Source organism: Chiloscyllium plagiosum, unplaced genomic scaffold (genome assembly GCF_037043375.1).
Source record: "Chiloscyllium plagiosum isolate Xiang-an unplaced genomic scaffold, Cpla_swu_hap1 HiC_scaffold_31, whole genome shotgun sequence".
Taxonomy (NCBI): Eukaryota; Metazoa; Chordata; class Chondrichthyes; order Orectolobiformes; family Hemiscylliidae; genus Chiloscyllium; species Chiloscyllium plagiosum.
Genome location: NW_028270169.1, coordinates 20,809,611 through 20,828,927, shown reverse-complemented (window position 1 = coordinate 20,828,927; position 19,317 = coordinate 20,809,611).

The window sequence follows — 19,317 nt, the reverse complement described above, 5'->3', positions numbered from 1 at the left end:
CTTGTGAAGTGACTGTATGCTGAAATCAAGCGATGAAGTCAAGACATTTACCCCCATTGAAGGTGTCAGAAATGTTGAGATTATTATAACCATTTGTAAGTGAACATTTAATGATGTGCTATGTGAAATTATGGTCGAACAACTTCACTAGTTGCTGAAAATGTAATTTTGCGAGAGTGCAGTGTGATTGCTTCAGAAGTGAATTAGAATTAGAATGCTTACAGTGTGTAAACAGGCCCTTTGACCCAACAAGGCCACACCGATCCTCCGAAGAGTAACCCACCCAAAACCATTCCCCTACTCTATATTTACCCCTGACTAATGCATTTAACCTACACATCCCTGTACACTATGGGCAATTTAGCATGGCCAATTCACCTAACATGCGCATCTTTGGATTGTGGGAGGAAACCAGAGCACCCGGAGGAAACCCACGCAGACACAGGGAGAATGTGCAAACTCCACACAGTCAGTCGCCTGAGGCTGATTTAGTTGCTTTAGCTTCTTGTGTTTTTTAATCTCTCTTAATCACTGCTATTTTTCTCAATTTTTATTTTGCATTCTGGATATGGATTAAACCTAGTTCATGTTTCCTGTTCAATATTTCTTGTTGGAGATGGTGGAGGGACAATTTTAACCCTGAGAAACAGCTGAATTGGGGGTCGATTGAGATTTAAAAATGTTTAAATATCTTGAGCTTGATCCTAACCTAGCTCCAATATGCTTACTGTTGATGATATGGAGGTGCCGGTGTTGGACTGGGTTGGATAAGGTCAAAAAGCACATGACACCAGGTTATAGTCCAATGAGTTTATTTGAAAACACTTGCTTTTGGAGCATTGCTCGTGAGAGAGGAAGACCTTGGCACAGAATGTATAAGGAAAAGATCAAAGGGTCGTACAACTCATGACTCTTTGATCTTTTCTTTATATATTCAGTGTGTAAGATCTTCCTCTCTCATTAGCACCTGATGAAGGAGCAGCGCTCCGAAAGCTAGTGTTTTCAAATAAACCATTGGTCTATAACTTAGTGCTTTTTGAGCTTATGCCCACGATCAGGATAGGGCAGAGACAGAGCAAGCAGGTTGTTCATTTAAGTTTTATTGTGCAACTGGAAGCGGCATACTTACACTTTATCGGTTTAAACCAGGCTGGCTAGGTTTCCTGGTCCTTGGGAAAGCCAACAACCCAACAAAGCAAGAACTACCTTTGGGGAAAGGTATCTGGACCAGGAAGAGCAGCAGTATGTCTAAACACCACACTGCCTTTTTCCCTGTTACCAGACCATTCCTACTCCAGGATCCACCATTGGACTAGGTCTCCAGATCTAAGATCAGACTCTGCCACCCAAATACGTCATGCTCCCAATCACACCAGCTGACCCTTTATCTCTTCTCTGGTTGGCGCTTCCTTTAGAGTGTTCTCATCCCGAATGGAGCCAAGCCTTCTGATAACGCTGACATCTGGGAGTGAAACTTGGAGTTAAAACCTTACAGTATTCGGGGAACATGAACGTCTGCCTTTCCCTGGCAACTCTCCTACCCCACACTTACACAACTCACACCTTGAAATATTGGGGCCTGTGATTCCTCAATCTGCTTGATTGAAGAACAATTCAGTTCCTTGCTGTAAAGGGTTAAGTCTTGAGTATATATAAAGGCAAACATCTCAATAATGATGTAATAGAGCAAACGATAATAGAGAGACTTTGCAGAGAGAAGCCATTGTCTAGACCTCATGCTTAGCCAGATTGTACATAGGTTGATGTAAATAAAGTTATTTGGAAAAGTCCCCATTCTCTGGCTAAATCTCTTTCATTGAGCAGTGCAACCCATACTTCCTTTTGGGAACTTGTCCTGTTAAGGTATGTCACAAATCTTCTGTATAAGGTGCAATGCTAGATCAGATATTAATGTAGAGCAACTTGATTCTAAAACCTACCTTGTGAGTTGCTGTTAGTTAAGGTGAATTATCATCACCATTAGTGACTACAGAATCCAGGCCTATTGTGGACAAATAGCACGATGTGAAACTATATGCAGAACCCAAAATTAAACTTTTGCCCCCCCCCCCCCAATATTGACACAGCAGCAATCATTTCAATATTCTTCTTGTACGTAAGATATTTTGAGGTGTTTGAGTAACATGATAAAGAGTAAATTCATGCCTTTTTTCACTCTGCACTTATATAACTCTAATATACATAAAAATGCTTCTATAAAATTAAGGTATTGGAACTTAGGTTTAAATAGTGGATTGGTTTGACTTGGATCCATGAGCCCATTACTTAATTGAACACAATTTGCATGTTACAGTAAACAATCTCGACAGTCACCTGGTGAAAAGTCGGTTTGTTTCTCGTGCTATCATTTGGATTATCTGATCATCTAAAGTAAGCAACATGAATAACACAAGAAATTGAAAACTTAAAAATTTGAAGTAATATGTGATTTGGAATTAATAGACAGATAGGAATAATCCATTCAAACACTCATGTTTCTCCTATCACTCAATTAAATTAGGGCTGATCTGTATAGCGTATGGTGGAACTTCAATTCCAGTAAATTCATCAAGCAGTGCATGTGATCACTGTAGATTGAGATTGTATAACTATAGCTAGCTATTAAACTGATGGAATTTTTGTTAGGAAATTTGGCAAGGTTATCAGCATTTAGTGTCATTGGAGCAAATTGGACACAAACTTATGGAGCCCATAGTGTCCATGTGTGTAGCTAAATACAGAAATTCAAACCCTACCATTTGGATTGACCTGCTCCTTAAGACAGTTCATTGCACCAATCCCTCACTGATAAATTTGACATTAGAATATACAAAAAATAAGATGTGGGTGGTACCTACAACTGATGACCCATCTTAACAAGGCAGAAAAGTTAGGTTCGGTGTATTTAAGCATAAGTAAAATGTTCACAGCAGACTCGGCAAGATGGCGGCAATTCTGTAGAACTGCTGTGGACAGCTCTGCCTAACAGCCAAGGCTTACTGGTGTTTTTTGCCATCCCTGCCAACTTATGTGGTGGAATTATTAGTTTAAAACCTTACAGATCACATATTTGTTAATATTTGGGAGTGGGAAGGATGCCAAAGGGAAAAGGAGCCAGCAAACAGCAGCAGGGAGGACACTCCCCTGCAGCACCTACCACACCCGAGGCTGCAGCAGCAGCAGCAGCCTCTCCTGAACCCCCCTGGGGACCTGACAGACTCTCAGGAATTGGCTGCAGCGTTGGAGAGACGTACCTTGAAAGTTACAGCTGCGGTTGAGGAGATCCGTGAGGAGATTCGTGCCCAGGTCCAACCTATTGCATCCATGCTGCTGAAGAGCAGGAGACCGAAGGCCTCGGGGAGAGGCTGGAGGAGGTGGATGGTCGAACTAAGGCCTTGGAAGCTGCGATGGAGTCCTCATCCAGTCGGATCCAGGTGCTGGAGCGAGAGGTGCGGGCCTTGCGAAACCATAACAACGACCTTGAAAAATGTCTTCCGGCGCATCCCCTCAAATTTTTGATGAGTGCTTTCTCTAAGTTGCGTGCTGTTGGAACACGGCACATTATTATAGGGGGGGGGATTTTAATTGTCTTTTGGATCCAACAGTGGGCCCCCAACTATTTTTCGCAGGCTAAGCAGGTGGTTGACTTATGTGAGGAGTTGGGGCTGGTGGATATTTGGAGATGTTTTCACCCTACCGGCAGGGACTTCACCTTTTTTCCAAACCCGGATAAATGTCACATGAGGATTTACCTTTTTCTGGCTCCCTCGGCCTTTCTGGATTCGATTATGCGTTGTAAAATTGGGAATATAGCTATCTCTGATCATGCGGCAGTAAATTTGGAGGTTAAGGCCAGGAGTGAAGGGCTAGGTTTGCAGCACCCTCGTTTGGACCCTTTTCTCCTTAAGGATTCCAAATTTGTGGAATACCTTTTGAAGGAGTTTCAGGAATTCTTGACTATCAACTCAGGCCCAGCCAATAGTCTGTCTATGCTGTGGGAGACTGCTAAGGCCTTTGCTAGGGGATTAGCTATTCCCTATTTGTCTAGCCGGAAATGACAGAGGAACAGCAGTGTCTACTTGAGACGTGGTTGAAAGTTGCTGAGGCAGCACATTTTGCGCAGCCTTCGGCGACTAAGCTACAGCGGATCACAGCCCTCCGGGCTGCCTTGAATTCAATACTGACACAAAGCGCAAAGAAAGAACTTGCTTTTGCTAGATAAAGGCTGTTCGAATATGGGGATAAGTCAGGGAAGTATTTAGCATATCTGACTAGGAAAAAGCGTGCTCCCCAATCCATTACTGCAGTCAGAGACAGCGTCGGGGTCCTTACATACAATGCTAAAAAGATTAATGAGGCTTTTTGGAGCTTTTACTCTGAATTGTATTGGTCTGAAGGTTGCGAGGACAGGAGGGCTAAAATGGAGACCTTTTCTAAGGACCTGGACCTCCCAGCGGTAACCTTGGAACAGGCCGCTCTCCTTAATGCCCCCTTGACAGTTCAGGAAATACAGGAGGCAGCTGGGCAACTTCAGAGTGGGATAGCACCTGGCCCTGATGGTCTTCTGGGTGAGTTTTATAAGGAGTTTATAGGGATTCTGTCAGGGCCGATGTTGGAGATGTACAATCACTCCTATATGCATGAATGTCTACCACCATCTTTAAGAGAAGCTAATATTCTCCCTAATTCTTAAGAAGGGGAAGGTTCCTGAGGATTGTGCCTAATATAGGCCCATTTCTCTATTAAATTCAGATTTCAAGATTCTGTCTAAGACCCTGGCGCTGAGATTGGAAAGGATGTTGCCCCATATTATTAAAGAGGACCAGACAGGCTTTATAAGGGTCCATAGGTCCTCTAATAATATTAGAAAGTTGCTGAATGTGGTCCAAGTTTGTCAGCAACGATCAATTCAGGGATTGGTGATTTCCTTAGATGCAGAGAAAGCATTTGACCAGGTGGAATGGCCGTATCTTTTTTATATCTTAGAACAGTTTGGGTTGGGTAGAGTCTTTGCTCAGTGGGTGGAGGTTTCATATCACCACCCTCTGGCCGCATTCATCACCAACGGGGTGAAGTCTGGGAATTTTACAATTGGTAGGGGTAGTCGACAACGCTGCCCCCTCTCACCATTGTTGTTTACGTTGGTGATAGAGCCGCTGGCAGAGGCCATTCATCAGAACGTCCACATAATCGCTCCGGAAGTGGGATCGAGGGCACACAAGATTACACTGTACGCGGATGATGTCCTTCTGTTTTTATCGAACCCGATGACCGTACCCCATTTGATACAATGTATCAATTCATTTGGGGCTCTTTCAGGATATAAGTTAAACTTTGCAAAATCGGAGGCTATGCCTTTAGGGAACCTTAAGGATGTTCCCGAAGGTGGCTCTAAGTTCCCTTTTAAGTGGTCACGGGCAGGGTTCCAATACCTAGGCATTTTTATTACCCCCAAGTTTGATTTGTAATTTCAGACTAACTTTGCTCACTTGCTCGACAATATTAAACGAGATCTCCAGAAATGGGAGGCTCTTCCAATTTCATGGCTGGGCCGAATATCTCTCATTAAGATGAATGTGCTTCCTCATTTGCTTTATCCGATGCGTATGCTCCCTATAATGTTTCCCAGGTCAACGTTGCGGAAGCTTATGGGGTGGTTTGGTTCCTTTGTCTGGCATCGTGGGTGGCCCCTCATCAAACTTACTAAATTGCAGTTGCCTCAAGGAGGGGGAGGAGTCGATTTCCCAGACATCAGGAGGTATCAATTGAGTTCCCTGCTGTCCTTTGTCTGTGATTGGGTAGGTAACAATCCAAACTCAATATGGCTGGATATCGAGGCCTCCCAAGCAAAGTGCCCTCTTATTAACCTGTTGTTCATGGATAAGATGAGGACAGTTATGGACCATCGCCAGTTCCCCATTGTCATTAGTACAGTCAAACTATGGAGGGCAATGCATCAGAGTGAGTGTTGTTTACACCTATAGTTGGCATGCCAGCGTTCCAACCAGGGATGGTGGACTCAGGGTTCAAACTATGGGCAGCGAGAAGAGTTTCTAGTTTGGGAGACTTGTTTGAGGGGGAGGTTGTGGTTGTCTTTTGAGCAACTGAGCTGCAAATATCGGTTTCCCAGAAGAGACCTTTTCCGTTTTTTTCAGGTTAGGGGTTTCATCCAAAAGAAGACCACACTTCTCACTAAGCCCTATAAGCCCGATACAGAGAGGTTGTTGCTCTCTATCGCCTGCTGGGTGGCAGGGCCTGGCAGGATATTAACCGGTTATGTGAGGTCTGGGAGCAAGAGCTAGGAGTGGAACATGGGAGAACATATGGGAGAATACTCGAAAGATCTCAATCTGTAACAGGACATGCGCTAAGCAGTTAAAAGTTCTGCACAGGGTTCATCTGGCACCAGACCGTCTGGCAAAGTTTAAAAAAGGGGCATCTTCAGTGTGCCCTAAAATGTAAAGTAAGTGTGGGTACTCTTACCCATTGCTTCTGGACATGCCACAGGCTCCGTGTTTATTGGAGCGCTGTGGCGGGAGAGATAGGGAGGGTATTGAGGGCTGAAGTCAAAGTAGACTCGATATCTCTCCTCTCAGATCTACCGAATTTACCATCTTTAGATGGGCATGGGAAGAAACTATTTAATATTCTTGCATACTGTGCATGGAAGAATATTCTGATGAATTGGGTGTTTGAGAACCCCCTGAGCTTGCTGGGATGGCAGAAATTAATTATGGAGCACATTCCCTTAGACTTTTTTACAAACATGGTGCATTTTTATAATACATGGCAGAAAATGTGTTGCTGGAAAAGCGCAGCAGGTCAGGCAGCATCCAGGGAACAGGAGAATCGACATTTCGGGCATAAGCCCTTCTTCAGGAATTCAGGCTTATGCCCGAAATGCCTGACCTGCTGCGCTTTTCCAGCAACACATTTTCAGCTCCGATCTCCAGCATCTGCAGACCTCACTTTCTCCTATAATACATGGCAGCCCTACTTGAGTTATTTGGTTAGATTTGTCAAGCCCTGGGCCCTGGGCCCTGGAAGGAATCTCCTGAGTTAATAACGGTATGTATACAATGCTCCCGTTCCTTTGTTTGGGAGCTTTGCGCTGAGCAAAGCTGTTCTGTATTTTGTGGTATTGTTTTTTTATTTTGCTTTGCACAGTTTGTTTTGTATTATAGGGTAGGTTAGTGAAGAAGGGCTTATGCCTGAAACGTCGATTCTCCTTCTCCTTGGATGCTGCCTGACCTGCTGCGCTTTTCCAGCAACACATTTTTAAGCTCTGATCTCCAGCATCTGCAGTCCTCACTTTCTTCTAGGTTAGTAGTTGGTAGACAGTAGTTGTATTGTAATTTGTGTTTTTTGTTTGTTTTTATTATACTGATATTTGTTATTGATTGTATTTTTCAATAATTTTATATGTTTGTATGAGTCCCTTGCGAAGGTTGTTGTTTCTGCAAAAATCATAAGGCTGAGTCATGGGGGTGGCGGGGGGATATATGTTAAGCTAGATATGCTTGCAAGCAGTTACAAGTAGCTCCAATGCTTCTGCAAAAATCGCAAGGCGGAATCATGAGGGTATATTCCAAGAAATAACTAGCTGAAAAGGGAGGTGGTCGACTGGTAGAAACAGATGTATTGACATGACCGTTGCAATTGTCACACACATAGGGAGTTAGTATGAACAAGATAACCTGTGTTGCGTCAGCAAAAGTAATAAGACCCAGCTATCACGGGGTGGGGGTGGGGAGGGGGGTTGCACGCCACAGACAGATGTGGTAAACCGATTAGATTAGCAGAAGTAAGGGGGGGGGAGTACCAAGAACTCAACTAAACTGTATAAACTGTAATGTAACCTCCTCATCCGGTGTGCCTACTTTATGGTCACCTGGGCTTGCAAGACCGTATGAATAAGGACTGCTTCAGAATTTGACTCGGACTGAAATTATTGAACAATGAGCTTCGTTTCTCACAGTTTGTAAAGTTGAAAAAAAATTGCAAATAAATATATTTACAAAAAAAATGTTCACAGCATGGTGAGTTTTAAGTATTCCAAAACATTTTGTCCAACACTAAAAAGTAATTAAACATGATGTCTCATTATTTCAGAAATTAGTTATTCCTGGAATTTTGTTTTTTTCTTCTTATATTTTACCTTTTTGACTATTTTATTTCTCAGTTTGAATTCTACCTTTCTTTCAGTCCCTTTATTTTCATTTCTGTACAATTTTACAGTTCTATATTCTATTTAATACTTCATGGTGTAGGCATGACTTTTCCTGGGGAGTACTCATCAATCCGATTGATAGAAGGAATACACTGTTGCTTGCATTACGCACACACGCGCCCTCAGACTCACACATCCATACACTCACACCCATACACACATTCTCTCTCTCTCTCTCTCTCTCTCACACACACACACACACACCACTTTGAGAGAGTCATGCACTGAAAATGATCTTTCGGAGCATTAATGTGCCAGTCAAAATCCTATAGGCAGCGATAATCAAAGCAAACCAAAAATTGTGGGATGTTTAACTTGAGATGTTAATATTGTACTGAGATGCAGTGTCTGATGTTCTTAGCTTACAGATTGATGAGCTTCCTGATCATTCAACTGCCAAGGAATCATGTAGCTCAGCCTTCCAGTTTATTGTGTTCTGTTGGACCATCTCAGACAGGACAGTGAGGAACTAATGTCCTTTGGACTGGGATTGCAAAACTCCACCAGGCATTCATCTCTTTGAGTGGTAATTAATGAGGTCTGTTGGTTTTGCAAATGGATGAAAAACATATCAGGAGAGCCAAGCAAAGCAGTCAAGGTCAAGAACACATACAGTTCAGCCTAAGTGAAGGTTAAACTGCTATAACAGAAACATTGGACTGATTCTTACCTAAAATTGGATAAGTGTCAATTTCATGGTTTCTGTCTCTATGAGGCTTATTTTTTTTTCTGTGCTGTCATCTTAAACTCCCCTTATTAACCAGAGTCATAGAGTCATATAGCACGGAAGCAGTAGAACACCCTTATGGGATCCCTCTCATCGGAAACTAGCCCAATTCTCGCTGGAGGAGGCCGTACCCATTCCTCCCAAGGGATCCTGGTGGAGGTGCCATATTTAAAAGACTTGGTCGGTCTGTGGCTATACTGCACGGTTTGTGACTCTTGCCCAGACATGGCAAATAATGGGAAATTGGTGCCCAACCTTCCGGACAAGGAGCTGGGGGCTCTGGTGTTCCAGGAGGGCCATCCTGTTCCCGCAGTAATGTCAGGGGAGGCAAGGACACCCTTCCTGCCTACCTGATCTGAGGTTACTATTCAGGCCACGGTAGTCTGAACAGTCCAAAGGAATGCCCTTCTGTACCACTGGAAGGTGAATGGTCTTCTCCACTCCATCAGGATAATGCCATCATCTTCTCTCTGCAATCTCTGCCTCACTCTATCCACTGCTACTGCACCCAGCTCTCATCCTCACTGTTGCATGAAACCCTTCCCCTCACTTGCTCTCACCCACCCAAATCCCCAACCCCACATAGCCTCCTTTCCTCACCCTCGCTACGTTTGCATCAGCTGCACTGTACTATCCGCCACTTATCTCACACAATCCCTTCCTTTATTTTGTTCATGGAGAAAATGGTATACAATTGGGTGGAAAGAGTCAAAACACAAACATACTCTCAAGGCAGGCAATGGGGCTTTCCAACATTTGGCCCATCACCCTCCTACGAGGATATGATCCTGACCACTCTTGATCACAACACCAAGAGGGGACCTCCTTAGCACATCATCGGATTTCCCTAAATTTCTCTCCATAGCCCCCACATTGTTGAGGAACATTCTGCCTGTGGGATCAGTTCTGCTGGCTGTCTTTGTGAGAAAATAATAATTGAAATGGAGGAATATTTACTGGGCAAGAATTGAAAAAGTAAATAGACTTCTCTTACCAGCTATAAATGAGCTACATAAACCCTCATGGAGCTATGAAGTGGATTGCTTTCTAAGGTAATGATGCTGGAAGAGTTAATGCTTGAGCCCTGCCCAGATTGATAATGTCACACTGCCACTGGGTGAAGAATTAGTTGGAGTTTGGTACAATGTCTTGATAGAGACACAAATGCCTTGCTGACCTCTTAATTAATATGCTCAAGAGTTCATGTAATCTGTGACTACTTGTTGAGATTTAATAAACTATATCTTCTCTAAGGTAAGTGTCTCTTCTATTGAGACATGTGGTCCATCTTGACCCATAGACTACTAAAGAAGCCCCTTGGACTAGCAAAGGAAGGTGGATTATTGGCAGGTTCTTACCCCACCACAAGCCACCAGTGACTAGTACCCACACATTAGGCTTACTACAACATGGCATCAGTGCCCAATACCACAAGGATAAAGAGAAACATAAAAAGTGAACTTTGAGGACGTGGAATGGATCAGTTGTATGACTTTTCATAGTTCAAAAGACAAATTGATGACTTAAAAGACAACTTATCAAACAACAGCATCAAATTTAATTTCCTGATGTACTATTTGACAAATGCATTCGCTTCTAAAGAGATTGGATTGCCTTTCTGCTCCCAAGACTTTATACTTTAATTAATATTGACTAACTGTTTAATATACCTTAAGGTGGATTTTGATGTGTCCTTTGAAAGTGCAGGGTTTAATTATCCAGGTGCAATTTACAAATGATGTTTCCAAAATGAACCGATGCATTTTTATAGTTATGCTGGACCATTTCCCTCATCCGGTCTTAACCTCTCCCACAGAACATCATGCATTAGCTCTTGGCCAAGATTATTACCTCAAATATGGCCTTGAGGTATGACTTTAACTTTGTTACTCAGAGGTGAGAGGGTTATCCAGTCATGGTGGATGTGGAGGGTTCACATGTCATTTCGCTGGTGATGAAAATCTACTATTTGTTTTCTTAATCTTTAAAAAAAATCCATACACAGCACCCTGAAGGACCTGAGCCATTTATCCATCACTTGCAAACTGCTGTCCTGGTAGGAATACTTTTCCCTTTAATGCTTCAGGGTTAGTGCGAGGCTTAAAGACTGATATTTGTAACGTTTACAAGCTTGAGACATTCCCAGTTACACTGCACAGTAATTCACCAATTTCCGTTGAGTGGAAATCATTGTGATGATATTTCTCCAGACAGATTGTGAAAGATTGGGAGTACCAAGGGCTTTGAACTTCTCCATAACTGAAGTGGAAGTCTGATGTAAACTTTAATTATTGAACTTGATTGAGATTTACAATCCAATTTTCATGATGTACCTAGTGGTTTAGTAGAGCAATGAAGACTTGAGTACAGTACCTCAGCACTGTACACAGGATCACAGAAACTCAGTAACTGATCTCAGCAGCATTTCAACAAAGAATGGCTCTGAGAAAATATTCCCTGCAGTACCAAACCTTAGTGAACATATTATGTCTATGACACTGATGTTAGCGGGAATGGAGTAGGGAATGGAAGGGGGAATGGGAGAATGGGGTGGGTGGTACAGTTCGACATTGCTTGCGTGACATACATTATTACAAGATTGTTCTGTAAGTTATTGCTTGATGCTAGTTGATTTACTCTGTATACGATTGTCTCCTTACCCACACTGTACTAGTTATACCCAGTGAGGAGCAGCTCTGTGACATCATCACAAGTTGCTCCAGAGTCCTACAGCCCTTACACATCTGTGTCCCAAGTTTCCCCAATGTAAATAATGATTAAAATTTATATATACTCTCAAATAAGTAATCGATGTTACTTATTGCTTTACAACATTTACTGTACATCTTTTCCCTTATACTTCCCACCCCTCCAAAGTCTTTCAGTTGATTGGTAGGTGGATGAAGAAGATCTCTATAATGTCTATTCTTGAGGTAGGGGAGCTTGGTTTCTGTATTGGATTCCATTAGATCAGCAGGACTTGCTAAATGGGTCTTGTGCTGACGTAACTGCAGGAATGTGTAGAGTATTTAGGTGGTTTCCTCTGCTCTATCATTAGCTTCTGGAATGGGTGATGCTTCTTTGGAAAGGAGTGATGGTGCTCTTCCAAAACATATTGTTCTTCATATAAAGAAACCAGTGCCATTGCAGTATTGACCTATACTTCAAAGTTCTAATCCTAGGTAGGAACATACATGTTGTCTAGAAATGATTTGCTTTGGCGCATGGCATATTTGTTAGACTGTATCAAATCTTTGAGAAGTGGCCTCTTTTAGTAAAGTTAATATATTGGTAATGTTCGGTTGGATGGATTTGACTTCACCACCCTGGCTAATTTTGGAACTACATCTGTGATAAGACACTGTACTGAAATATTGTCGAGGATTTTGTTAATGTTATCATATAAGGTAGTTCTTTCTAAAACCTTTCCCACTACAACAACTTTTGAAGCTTTTTTGTTTAGAAGCCCTGTATGATGAATATGAGAGTAGGAAGTGTGGTTGTAGATGGGGGTAAGGAGAGGCCTGTTACAGAGGGAGCATAGCTGCTGTAACATCCCAGTCAGATCTGCAGAGCTCACAATCCCAAATGTTCAGCTTGTGTCCTGAGCCCCTCTTCAAGGGTTATTGGGAAAAGGCAGGAAGGTGGAGTTGAGGATTATCAGAATAGCCACCATCCCATAGTGTTAGGTGCATTAGTCAGGGGTAAATATAGGGGTCTGGGTGGGTTACTCTTCGGAGGGTCAGTGTGGAAGGGCCTGTTTCCATACTGGAGGGAATCTAATCTAATTTAAATGAAGGAGTAGACTCAATGGGCTGAATGGCTGACTTGTGCTCCTGTGTCATATGGTCTGATCTTTAGTGCGTGACTGCAGGGCTTTTATCAATCACTACCTGGACCCCATTGCTTTAGTGGTGCAAGAAAAATGATGCAAAAGCTGTGATCTTTCAATGGCTTGTCACACAGTTTGAGACAGCTGTATAGGACACAGGAATACTACTGTGGCTCAGTGGTTAGCACTGTTACCTCACAGCACCAGAGACTTGGGTTCAATTCCACTCTCAGGTGACTGTCTGTGTGAAATTTGCATGTTCCTCCATGTGTCTGCGTGGGTTTCCTCCTGGTGCTGTGGTTTCCTCCCACAGTCCAAAGATGTGCAGGTTCGGTGGATTAGCCATGCTAAATTGACCATGGTGTCTAAGGATGTGCCGGCTAGGTGGATTAGCTGTGGGAAATGTACGGTAACAGGAATGGGGTGGGTCTGAATGGGATGCTGTTTGGAGGGTCGGTGCAGATACAATGGGCTGAATGACCTCTTTCTGCGAGGCTTGTATATTCCTCATAGCATGGAATCAACTCTGAGGAGAGGCAGTGGGAGCGAAATCCCTTGGGTCAACTGAATGGGGAGAGGCTAGAGGTCAGGATCTCCCTGCAGAGGTGAATTGAGCTGCTTAAATAATCTTCTACATCAATCATTACCTTACAATTCTTAAGATTAAGATGATCCATCTACCTCTTACCTTTCATCAAAGAATTTAACTTTTGAAAAAGGATGAAATTGGAGACAGAGAACTGCAGGTAAAGAAGCAATAATGAATTGAAAAGAAAAGAAGGCAATGAAGGAAGCTTCATAACACTGGTATTACTGGAAAGTAACTCGCTTTCAATCATTGTCTCCAGGAAATCAATTATACATTAATATAATACATTTCTCAGTTTCGGTGTGACCCAGAGTGCTGCAGAGCGGACAGATTACTTTTGAAAGGTAGTTACTCCTATTATGTAGGCATTCACTGTGATCAATTTGCACAAAACAAGGTTCTACATGCAGAAAAAGAAAGTAGATGACAATTATTGACCAAGAGAAGGATGCTGATCCTGATCATGAGAGAAATCCCTGTACGCAGTATAGTAGCCCCATTGGACCTTGTACAACATGTCTATGTTTGATATTCATTCTGAGAGGTAGCACCTCCAATAATGTTGTCCTTCCTCAGTATTACTCGAAATGTAGACTGTATAACCAAGATCTAATAGAAGACATCATTTCATACATATGCCGTATGTTCCCTCAGATTGCTATCCGTTTGGAGCAATGGGCCAGATTTTCCTAGAGTAGCAATCTCAAACAGATTACCACACTTTTTTTAAATGCAAAGAATAAGCTCCACACTTCTGACAGAAGATTCTCATCAGGCATCCTTCAGAAATGCAGAGCCGTACCGACAGTCTGATGGATCCCACACAATGCAGAGCAGTTTGGGGGTTGGGGGGGGGGGAGTGAGGGGGTACATTCATAAGATAAGTTTGAGGTTAGCGTACCAGGGGTTAAGGGTTAGGATGTCAGGTGGGGAGAATGAATTGAATTCAATTTATTGTCACGTGTACTGAGGCACAATGAAAAACTTTGTCTTGTGAACAATACAGGCAGATCAGAGTTAAATAGCATAGATAAGTAAATAATAGGTAAACAGTGGCAAAAAGCAAACACAGTTACAGGCGAATGCTAGGTTTGAGAGTCCATTCAGTATTCTAACAATAGTAAGTTAGAAACTGTTGTTTCGAAACCGGCTGGTGCGTGTGATCAGGCTTTTGTAAGTTCTCCCCGATGTTAGAGGCTGTAGAAAAGCATTGCCAGGGTGGGATGGATCTTTGAGAACGGTGGCGGCCTTTCCTTGATAGCGGGCCTGGTAGATGGATTCTATGGCAGGTTGGTAGAGTGTCTGATATGTAGGGTAGCAGAGCACAAGGTGATCGAGGAGACCCATTAAAGGAATGTTATGAGCAAATCAGGGTGGATGTGAGGTTTTGGAGATCTACTGTACAGAAAAAGGTCCTCTGGCCCATTGCATACCCACTGATTGAAAACAACCTCCTAACTATTCTAATTCCATTTGCCAGCACTTGGCCCATAGCCCGGTATGCCTTGGCATCAAAAGTTAATAAGGTAAAAACAATGACTGCTGGAAACCAGAGTCTAGATTAGAGTGGTGCTGGAAAAGCACAGCAGTTCAGGCAGCATCCGAGGAGCAGTAAAATCAACATTTTGGGCAAAAGCCCTTCATCCAGAATAATCAAAAGTTAACATTTAAATCCTTCTGAAATGTTATGGGCTAGGGGAGGGGGGTGTCGGGTTCTGCCTCTACCACTCTTACAGACAGTGAGTTCCAGATTCCCACCATCCTGTCAGTGAAACTGCTTTTCTTCACATCTCCTCTGAACCTTCTGCACCCTACCTTGAATCTATACCCCTCACTCCAGTCACTGATCCTTCCATCAAGGGCTTGCCAAATAAACACAGTAGCCAGAAGAGCAGGACAGAGGCTGGGAATACTGTGGCGAATAACTCACCTCCTGACTCCCTAAAGCCTGTCTAGCATCTAAAAGGTACAAGTCAGGAGTGTGATGGATTACTCCCCACTTGCTCCAGCAACACTCAAGAAGATTGACACCGTCCAGGAAAAGCAGCTGCTTGGTTGACTCCACATCCACAAGTATCAACCCCCTCCAACACTGATGCTCAGTACTATGTACAAGATGCACTGCAGAAACTCACCAAAGATCCACAGACAGCACCTTCCAAACCCACAAAGGCAGCAGACACATGGGAACACCATGACCTTCAAGTTCCCTTCTAAGCCATTCACCATTCTGACTTAGAAATATATCACTGTTCCTTCAGTGTCTCTCAGTCAATCCAAGAATTCCCCTCACTAAGGGCATTGTGGGTCACCCTCCAGCATGGTTCAAGAAGGCAGCTCACCACTACCTTTGCAAGGGGCAACTAGGGATGGGCAATAAATGTCCAGCCACCCACAAGCGAATGGAATAAAAGAATGCCAGCCAATCCAATCTCTCTTCATTACTGAAACTCTCCAGCCCAGTAAATCTCCTCTCCACCCCAGAATGACTGGCTGGAATTAAAATTGAAAAATCATTAACACCAAATGGGTTACATTCAAAGATGCTGCAGAAAGTAGAGTTGAGGATTATGGAGGCACTGGCATTAATCTTTCAATCCTTAAAGTCAAAATATTGCAGGAACTGGAAATCTGAAATCAAAATAGAACAAGGTGGAAGGTCAGGAAGGTACAGAAATGGGGAAAGGCCCAGAGTTAACTTTTCAAGTTACGTTCTTTCACCAGAACTGGGGAAAGTTAGAAATGCAATAGGAAGTGAAAATTGAAGAAAGGGAAGAATGAGAAAGGGGAATTTCTGTGGTAGGGTGGGGAGCACGAGAAATTAAATGATTAAAGGGCTCATGATGCAAGTCCCAGAAGAGGAAGGAGAGCTGCCACCTGAATGCAAAGTAAAGGAAATAAGAGAGAAACAAGACAAAAAAAGCCAAACCAACAAAAGAAAAAAATAAAACAAAATTGGACAGAGTTTATGATCTACAATTGTTGAACTCAACCTTGACTTTGAAAGGTTGTACAGTGCAGAATCGAAAGGTGAAAGGCTGCATCTTTGAGGGAGGTAGAGATTTCGTGGAACGGCATAGCTTCAACAGAAAGTCAGTGGGAGCAAGACAGAGAGTTACAATGATAAGCATCAGGAAGTTCAGGGTCTGCTCCAGTCAGTCTGCAAACACTGCTTAGTACATCACAGACTATTCAGAGTTAGCTAATCTCAGTCAGGGTTTATTATGACAATAGGCTTTGTCAGTATAACCCAGCAGTAAGGGAGAGGAAATGTCAGCACTGAGTGCTTCCACCAAGCCTTAGCTGGAACGTGCATGTTAGGTGAATGGTGGGGGATATACTTATTGCTTCACCAGAGACCTGGAGTTTCCAGTATAAACACAACCCTATGTAGAACCACCCCCGCCTGTGTTTTACATCATTTTGCTGATGTATGTATCCAGTAAAATAATGCTGCGAGTGGGATGTCATGTGCAGCTCTCTGGCTGCCAGTCTTTGGTTAGACACATCTGCAGAGATATCCTCCTTCATGAAACAACGTAGAGCCCAAACACCATGTGACAGCTTGGGGGGAGCTCAGCAGAATCTCAGGAAAAATGAAATGGAAAATAACTGTGTTCCCTTATTAATTATTTAATGCTTGGTCACCACTGCAATTCTAAGAGAACAGCACCCTCTTCCTGGTAAGTTATATGTACTGCAGATGAGTCCTCAGGAGGCAGGTCATAAATGACTGCTATGAATTGAATTACTTTAATAAGTGCCAGAAGAAATATTGAATTGATGCTCATGTACACCTGTTTAGAAGACGTTAAAGCAGCAATCTAAAAGAGACGGCATTGCATTTCAGTTGGAGCAGGAAAATATCTGAAAATTCCTTTTTCTTGCTTCCTATTCAATAAGTTCACCGATGAACCTCTATAGAGCCCCATTTTTAAAATTTGATTTGATTTATTGTCACATGTACAATGCAAAGTTTTGGTTTACAGTGTAGTACAGAGAGATAACAGATTTGTGAACACAGCCCAGTCCATCATGCAAGCCAAGCTTCCATCCATTGACTCCACGTACACTTCACACTGCTTTGGGCAGACAGCCAACATCAGCAAAGACCCCTCTCACCCCGGTTATAATCTCTTCCAACATCTTCTGTTGGATAGAAGCTACAAAAGCTTAATTCGGAGATGCCGGTGTTGGACTGGGGTGTACAAAGTTAAAAATCACACACCACCAGGTTATAGTCCAACAGGTTTAATTGGAAGCACATTAGCTTTCGGAGCGACGTTCTTTCACCTGATGAAGGAGCGTCGCTCCGAAAGCTAGTGTGCTTCCAATTAAACCTGTTGGACTATAACCTGGTGGTGTGTGATTTTTAACTTTGTACGAAAGCTTAAACACACATACCAACAGATTCAAAAACAGCTTCTTCCCTGTTGTTATTCAACTTCTGAATGGAAATTTCAAATTTATTGTTGATTTTGCTCTTTGCGCAACCTCTCTGCAGCCATAACATTGTATTCCTTACTCTGTTCTATCAAGCTCCTTTAGAGCTGAAGAATCTATTGCTGTCAGCTGTGAATATATCATTCACAGGGGTGAAACCCCAGACTCTAACCCTGAGTGAAAAATTTCTCCTCACCTCAATCCTCAATGACTGACCCCACTCGCTCTCCCCCTGAAACTTCAAGCCAGAGTTATAAACACCACTGTAAATTATAAATATTTCAGGTCTGTCATGCCCTCTAAGAATTTCAATGAGGAAGAATGGAACTGAAAGATTTTTAAAAATTTTCTTCTATTAAATATATTTTACATACTTGCGAAGAACTGAGTCCTACTCAGGACATTTTGCCGATACAGGACCCTATAGCATCATACAGCATGAGACAGACCCTTCGAGCCAACCATTTCATGCATGAGGACTTGTAAACTAAACCAGTCCCACCTACCTGCTCATGGCCCATATCTCTCCAAACCTTTCCCGTTCACGTATTCATCCAAATGCCTTTTAAACTTTGATTTTGTACCCACATTTACCACTCCCCGTTTTTCTCTCTCGGTACGATTGATGAGAAGCTCTGCACTTTTTGGGAGAACTCTGTTTTCACTTCACTTTTGACACTGACCTGGTGATAACTTTGAAAGTTTTAACTCCTTGTCTTGGCCCACAGCTGGCATCAGGTTCCAGGTTAAAATGTGGGATTGAATCTGCTTCCTCTATATGCACACAACATTGTGGCCATACCTACTTGGACTGCAGTGGTTCAAGAAGGCATCTCACCACCACCCTGACAAGAGTAGCTAGAATGGTAACTAGGAATAAATGTTGGCCCAACTAGCAACGTCCACGTCATGAATGAATTAAAACAAAAACCTGTGTTACTGTTGCTTTATAGTGTAGCATCACCAGTTTTACCACAATACAGTGGAAAAAAAACATTATATGGGAGTTACAATTAGGGAAAGAATCATGTGCCGATTCATAGAGTATTTATTGTTTCAGGATAACCTGTATGATCATTACTGAAATGAACAGGGATCTTCTCTGACTCGTGAGCTGGACAGCATCAATCACTGTTATAGCTAGTCGGGTGCCTCTCACCATTTGACTTTCTGCCATTGGCATTACTTTGGAGTACAATGCACAAACACATTAAGGCAGCTATGTACGCATGCTACTTAATCTAGTTCCTTGACTTTAACAAATGATATGTAATTCTGATGAAAACCTGCTGTTTATGAACTGAGGAGCTTGGGAAGTATTTCCTTTGACAATCCTCAGAGATTATCCATGCCAATTTCAATGTTAAGAAAATGATTCTTGTTTGCTTAGTCTAGTGCCATGTTGTTTTTGGAACCATTCTCTGCCCGTCCATTGAAATGCATTCGTGACAGCTGTGTAACACTCACCTCCAAGCCCCCATTCCACAGCCATGATT